Genomic DNA, 7963 nt, shown 5'->3' on the forward strand with positions numbered 1-7963 from the left:
ACACACAAAGGGGGTGAGTTTATCCAATCATTATGTTACATGCGTAGGAATGTTAGTGGATGCATCGCATCTTCCAATAACCATGCCATGGTAAATTTAAACTAGCAAACCAAACTGCATTCCAGTTAACTGCCCTTGTGACGTGTTTTATGGTCTTGTTCCTGGTGTCTGTTTTCAGCCTACGTGAGACCTAGCATGCACCGGAACCATTGAAGTTGCTCACGTGAGGCTTGGCACACAGTGGATTTGGCCCATTACAGCATATCAATACAATCTTATGTACCTTCACAGAATCCCTTTTTCAGTTAGATTTTCACCCATTAACTCTAAATAGGTCCTGTTTCTTTACATCTTGCTCCAAACCTTTGTAACTTCTCTTCCTTTCCTTCTTCCCTCTTTTCTTCTCTCTCCCCTTATTACCCCCATGTCTCTCCACCTCCATTTCCCTCTTCTGCATTCCCCTTCTCTGTTGCTTTCCAACATTACATCCACTTTTCAAATTATTTTTCCCTTCTTTGGCTGTTTTTTTAAGTCTTTAATTCTCCATTCTCTTTCCCCCCCCTTTCCCCTTTCTTCCCCACATAGTTACTTCTTCATTAAAGATGGCTTCTTCTTTGTCCCAGTCTTCTTGTTTTGAAATCTTTTCTTGTTGTATCTCATAGTTGCAGATCTCCATTTCTAAGAATTGAAAAACGAAGCCAAAAAAGCCCTTCCCTTCTTGTGCATCTTTTTTGATATTTTAAACAAGTTTCCTACAGTTATAAAGAAGCAAAAAAAACCCCCTATTTATTTATGTAATAATTTATTGATTCTTCACGTCCTAGATATCAACCAAGTATCTTCATCATACATTTTAAGAAGATACTTGGTTGATACCCAGGATGCTGTGTATCCTAATTCATATTCTACAATGAAACATGGTCAAGAGTCATCAAGCATGTTCTTCAATTAGAGATTTGCACATAAAAAAAAACTCCAGTTGCTTAGTTCTAATCTTTGCAAGACATGAGTGGGTGTCACTTTCGATTCCAGAAACGACAAACGAGAAACGAAGAAACGAAACGAGGGACGAGGAAAATGGCTCCTTTGCAAAGCGGCAGCTCCCCCCCCCCGCCCCGCCCTTAGAGGCCGAGGAGCACTTGGTCGCTGTGCCACAAAGGCCGAGAGTTGCTGCTCTTTGATCAGCGGAGACTCTGCAAAAGGACGTCCAGGTAACACTGAAAGAAATGCAGCGGTTACAAGTGGAATCGGGGACCTTTGAACCTTCTGACGGAGGGTTTCTTTTTTTCTTTTATTCCCCCCCTCCCCGCTTGGCTTCCGCCCTAATTCGCTGCTCGCCCTGAGAATCCGGCGAGTGGAGTCCGACGGTCGTCAAGGGGCCGTAAGTCCTCGACCCTGACTTTCAAAAGGGCCCGCAGCTCCGTTTCTCCTTGTCCCGAGATCGGGAAGCGCGACGGGGCAGCCCCAGAACTCAACGGCATCCACGCGCTGTCATTTTTTCTCTCTGCGCCGCGCAGCCTTTTCCTTCGCCTTTGGCTCCGGGTTGCGCATCCTCGGGGCAGCCCCGCCCGGTCAACGGCCAGTCCGGTAACGGGAGCTGCGAAGCGGAGGAGAGAAGCAGAAGCGGTTCAGACTCCCCGTTGCCTCTCCTACTAGCCCGGGCAAATGCTCACACTTCCCCCCCTGAACAGAACGTGGCTCAATGACTGCAGATTTTGTCTCCATAGGGATCTTTTTTTTTATTTTGTTTAAAAATGTTTCGCTGAACGAGGGCTGAACATTGGTTTTTCCAAAGAGCTCCGACATAATCTGCCCCCCCATAACCCTGAGCCCCTTCTTTGATATTTTAAACAAGTTTCCTACAGTTATAAAGAAGCCAAAAAAAAACCCTACATTTATTTATGTATTGATTCATTTATTTTTCACGTCCTAGATATCAACCAAGAATCTTCATGGTACATTTTAAGAAGATACTTGGTTGATACCCAGGATGCTGGCAATAACCCGTATCAACCATCAGCACCAGTCAATGATATTTGTGATACATTTTTAAATATTCAGTTGACTGAACATCTGGCTGATTCTGTGATTATTATTCTTATTAATATTAATAATAATGAAACATACTGCACCTCTGTATAGTTTGTCAATTGCACAGTGGCAGATAGGAAAGCACTCCGGAGGGTTAACATGGCCCAGGGGATCATTGGCTGCCCTCTCCCCTCTTTGGAAGAGCTTGATAGCTCTTATAGCCTTTTTCCTCTGATGGGTTTAACCACAGAGAGTTCTTCAGGGCTACATGAATTTGCATTTTTAAAAAAAAGTATTTTGACAGAGAGAAAAAAAGCGGCCATAAAATACCACAAATCCAGGTGAAAGCCAAATTCCATAGAAAGCCATATATGTGTAGAATGTGATCAATAAACCAATGAATTTATATTTGCCTGCTTTTTAACTATAAGGAAAATTATACTCATGATGGGGTGTCAGAGCTCTTTCAAGGGATAAATTTTCAGCAGTTGTTCAATTTAAAAAAAACTGCATTACATTTTATGATGTACCAAAGATTTACCTGCAGATGTTATGGAGATCAATGGTGTGCTAGGATTTTGAAGGAAAAAGAATAAAATCATACTTCCTCAATTAAAGTTTGTCTCCTTGGGGGTGGGGTGGGACTAGAAGACCTGCAAGGATGCTTTCAGCCCTATTCGAATTGATTTCTCTCAGGAGGCCTCAGGAACCTATAGATCCCTTACCTGGGAAGAGGGACACAAGGTCCTTTTCCCACTGGCCTTTCAGTGACCACTTTCTACCACCTGTATTTTCCAGCGGTGGCAGCTGGGGGGCTGGGGGTGCAGCTGCAAAGCCAGTGGGATCCCTGTCAGCTATACGGGTAGAGTGCCAATAACTTCCCATGAATGATCGACATCTAAGAACAAGAGAGATCAGACTATCTACAGAGATCAAAACAGTGCAAGCCATAGAATAGAATAGAATAGAATAGAATAGAATAGAATAGAATAGAATAGAATAGAATAGAATAGAATAGAATAGAATAGAATAGAATAGAATAGAATAGAACAGAATAACATATATAACATGTAACAGAACAGAATCTTTATTGTCACTTTGAATGTACAGTAATTGGCATACTTTAAAAATGAAATTTCAGTGCATAAAGCTCTTAAAAGATTCACCACCTCCAACTTTATACTGCATAAATATGACAAGATAAATTAATACAAAATTATGTATATAGCAACATATATGACATGGAGAAACAAGATTACAAGAAACAACACAGTCTAGTTATACATATTTTTGGCAAGAAAACCTAATCTTGTGAGTTTACCAGGCGGATGGCATAGGGAGCAAAGCTGATACAGAATCAGGTAGTCCTGCTATAGATACTTGAAAACCTCCTCCCAGAGGAGAGCAACAGGAACAGATTGTGAAGTGGGTGTGTGGGGTCTCTTGATGGTTTCAGCTCTAAGCATCAGCAGCATCCCGAAAGGAGGGAAAGTGGGACTTGGAAGAAGTAATCGCTAAGAACCAACAAGGCCTTGGTGGCACAGATCCAGCCTGGGGCCTTGCATTGCAGCCCTGGCCTTTGCTGTAGGGGGAGTGCAGAAAAGTCATCTTTAAAAGGCTCACAGCTCCGCTCTTTCCTTTGAGGGAGGAAAGGGGAGAAAGCAGGAGGTGCCCTGAGACCTTGGGCTGCCTGAGGACTCCACTGTGGGGAATCAGGGCGGAAACTGCTGGAAGGAGCTCTCAGAGCAGGGATCCCTGCATTGTGCAGCTGAGGTCTGAGATGTTCCCACCTTACATCGACCCCCCAAAGCACCAAGGCTGCCCAATCCTTTGCATGCAGCGCAAAAAACTTCCTGTGTCCCTTTCTTTGCAGGACATGCCTGCCTCCACAGCCCCCTTGCCCCCTCGTCTTGGGGGAGGCAGGCAGGCAGGCAGGGAGCATGTGCAGAGAGCAGGGGGAGACTCCCTTAGGCAGTAAACGCAGGAAGATCGTACTTCAGCTTCCTAGCTGGCCCAACCAGGCCTTTTGAGCCCATTCCAGGAGCTGTCCAGGTCTTCCTAGAATTCTCTCCTGTCCAGCAGGAATCCCGGATCCGATTCCCGGTCAACGAAACTGAGGCTCTGGCTGCTCATAGATTTTCCCTCCATTCTCTTCATGCAATTCTGTACTATTGTTCTTTCCTTTCCACTTCCTTTATTTTATTCATTTGTACAATTAACACTTTTTTAAAAAAAAATTAAATGAGCTCTGTGGGTCTAGTTGGAGGAGAGAAGGCAACTTGGCAGATAAAACCCCTTCACTGGCAAAACTTTTTTTTTTTCTAGAAAAAGTTCACTGGTTTAATCTTTGACTAAAAATATATTTCTAGGAGAATGAACCCCCCCCCCAGTCTCACAAAAAAAAAAAAAAATGAGCTGTATTGGCTGGGAATTGAACACAGGTTTCTTGGACAGGGAGACCTCTAGCGCTGAGGCAGCAGCGGACTTATTGTGAAAACTATGGATGATTCGATTATCTATTTATTTGATCTATTTCTCAGATTTTTATACCCACCAACCTTACAGACGCGTAACTCCCCCTCCCTCTTTCCCCTAATTTTGAAAAAGGGCTTAAGTTTTCTGACAGGGGTCCTCGCCAAGCACCTCGCTTCCTTGTGCCTGGTTCCTTCTCTGCAGCCACCTGGGCTGGCCAGATGTTGCAAAGCAGCAGCAAGGCAGGTGAGGCAAAGGCAGAGGGTGGGGTGTTGGGACAGCGAGGAAGCGAATAGTGGGGGTATACATGTAGTTCTCTACTTACGACCACGATTGAGCCCAGCATTTATTGTTAAGGGAGAAATGGAGATTTGATGCCACGCGAGTTTCCACTTTCCTGCGTGTGGCTGAAAACTTAGGGGTCAGCTTTAGTTACCGGCTGTCCCTCCTCTTTCCCAATCACTCCTTTCTCCTCCCCTCCCGTCCTCTCCTCTCTTCTTCCCCGCAGTCCCGTCTCAATTTGACTTCCAGAAATGCCCGTGGAAAGGACCGCGGCTCCACCCTCCTCACCCCCCAGGCCTGGGAGGGTGCTGGAGACCTGTAGTGCTGATAAGGAGAACAGCAAACACCTCAAAATGGGGGCAGGGGGAGGAAGACACCTTCCTAAGTTGCATTAACAGAGGGATACAATCGAGATCAAGGGAGGTACTAATACCCCTCTATAAAGCCTTAGTAAGACCACACCTAGAGTACTGAATCCAGTTTTGGTCACCACATTATAAAAAAGATGTTGAGACTCTAGCAAAAGTACAGAGAAGAGCAATCAGGAGGATTAGGGGACTGGAGACTAAAACATATGAAGAACGGTTACAGGAACTGGGCATGGCTACTCTAGGGAAGAGAAGGACCAGGGGAGACATGATAGCAGTCTTCCAATATTTGAGGGGCTACCACAGAGAGGAAGGGGGTCAAGCTATTTTCTATTTTCTCTTTCTGACAGTGAGAACAATCAACCCATGGAACAGCTGGCCCTCGGAAGTTGTGGGAGCGCCATCACTTGAGACTTTCAAGAAGAGATTGGACTCCCATCTGTCAGAAATGGTGTAGGGTCTCCCGCTTTGGGGGAGGGGGGTTGGACTAGATGACCTATAAGGTCCCTTCCAACTCCGATTATCTGTTATCTGTTACCTTGGGCACTATGGAGTCTGTCCTCTGCTCGGAGAGAGATCCACACGGTTCCCACTGACCTTTCTGTGTATTTTCAGATGGGGGTGAGAGGAAAACAGCCTCGCTTCGCCCTCCGCTCTGCACGTCTTCCTGCCTGGCGACTCCTGTCTCTCCTTCTGCGTCTGGAGCAGGCCTGGAAGGGGGCGAGGGATGGAGATCTTCTACGGGCTGAAGTTGAATTCTGGCAGTTGAAGTCCACGCACATCTTAAAGTCGCTAAGGTAGAGAAAAAACAAGCTCTGCGTTTCTATCTGTCCCACCTTGTCACGTACTGAACCAAGGTGGGTTTGTTTAGAGTTTGTTTCTCACGCTTCTTTTGAAGTCTGAACCGTGTCGCCTTTCTTTAAAAAACGATTCCCTCTGACCTTCACCATGGTTAGCTTTACCTTGGGTTCCAGTTCTTGTCCTAAAAGCTTGCTGAATCGTTATTGTGGAATAATTGGAAAATCGAAAACCTGGACACAGGCTTTCTGCCCAGCGAATGTTTATAAAGGTCTTGGATGAAAAGGTAGAGGAAATGTTGATCCGATCCAGAGGTGGTATATTCAGCAGGTTCGGACCAGTTTTGGAGAACCCGTAGAGGAAATTTTGAGTAGTTCAGAGAACCGGCAAATCCCACCTCTGACTGGCCCCGCCCCCATCTATTCTCTGCCTCCCGAGTCCCAGCTGATCGGCTGGGTCTTCTTTTGTTGCCCTGCACAGGAGAATGGAACTGGAAAGCAGGTTAGTGGGGTGGGGAGGGAGTGGGGATTTTGCAGTATCCTTCCCCTGCCACGCCCACCAAGCCTCACCACACCCACCACGCCCACCAAGCCACGCCCATAGAACCGGTAGTAAAAAAAATTGAATCCCACCAGTGATCCAATCTGCAGCTGACCTGAATTGGATGAAATGGCTAATATAATAGGACTAGCTCAATACCCATGGTTCGCTATGAAACGATGGGGTCGGGCTTAGTTTTTGGGGAGGAAAATAAGGGGGGCCTCTGCCTACCAGCATCCATCAGTATTCATCTGGCTAGTGTCCTGTCGGTGTTTGAGAGAGGTGAGGGCTGTTTGGAAAGTGAAACAGTATTTGCTATGTGAGCAAGGAGACAGCAAGGAGCCTGGGCGTGGCTTAGCTCAACTTTTCTGTACTGAAGCTGCTTGGTGCTCTGAAACTGAAACTCCTCTCTTCTGCTTGTGTTTTGCATTTGGAACAGGTTTCTTTTTTTCAGGTGGGGAGGGGGAGTAGAACTCCTTAGCATCAGAGCGTGTTAATAATAATATAGGAAATACTAATGCTCTGAGGGTCATTTCGAAAAATCCTTTCTTAGTGAGCACGTAGAAAGCAAGAGGACCATATATACTAAATTTCAAGTTTGTAGGCTTTACGGTTCTGGAGATTTTGTGATGATGCATGAATGGTATTTCGCTTTTATATATATATAGATTATACCAATAAAGGAGAACATTTGTAGCTCAGGGTTGAAATGAGGAGTCCTTGGTGTTGTCTCAGCTTGGGACACAGATAAGCCCCCAAGTGCTTCAACGACCTTCTAAAAGGATGCAAATGACCAGCTGTGTCTGCAAGGAATATCCATCATTCCATTCCCCACTATCCTGTTGGAGGTAAAGAAGCTTCTTGGATGAGAATTTGGAGGAGGAATTCTGGGAGTTGAAGTCCACAAGTCTTAAAGCTGTCAAATTTGAAGACCCCAGGCTTAGGGGCTCTAAATCTAAATGGTCTTTACTCCAGCAGTAAAATACTATTTCCCTTTGAACCTCCATTTTCTGCCGGAGGGGCCCACGGACTCCCTACTTGCCTCCCATGAGGACTCGGAATAGGAGAGCCCCCATGACTTTCTGTCCCATCCCCTGGTGTTCCTCCCCTTCTCCCCTCCTTCTCGCAGGGGGACAGTGGCAGGAGAGGGGGGGGGGAGAGAGAGCCTCGAAAAGCCTGGAGGAGAATCCTGATGGAGGGATGAGTCAAACTTCTCTTCTCTGCTAGCCTTTGTCCCTCTCTTCTCACCTAGCTGCCCATAACCCAGAGGCCTCCAAATTTAGCAACTTTAAGACTTGTGGACTTCAACTCCCAGCTGGCTGGAGAATTCTGGGGGTCTTGGAATTTATTTCAGGGGGTCTTGGAATTTATTTATGTTGGAATTGTGGACAAGAGAGGAGTTTTTATCATGCATGATGAAAAACTTAACCCAAACCAGTTTCAAATACATACATTAATTCAGAAAATTTAAA

The sequence above is a fragment of the Notechis scutatus genome, chromosome 2, assembly GCF_049901735.1.
Source record: "Notechis scutatus isolate UNSWTSFEM ecotype Mainland chromosome 2, rNotScu1.2, whole genome shotgun sequence".
NCBI classification, from domain to species: Eukaryota; Metazoa; Chordata; class Lepidosauria; order Squamata; family Elapidae; genus Notechis; species Notechis scutatus.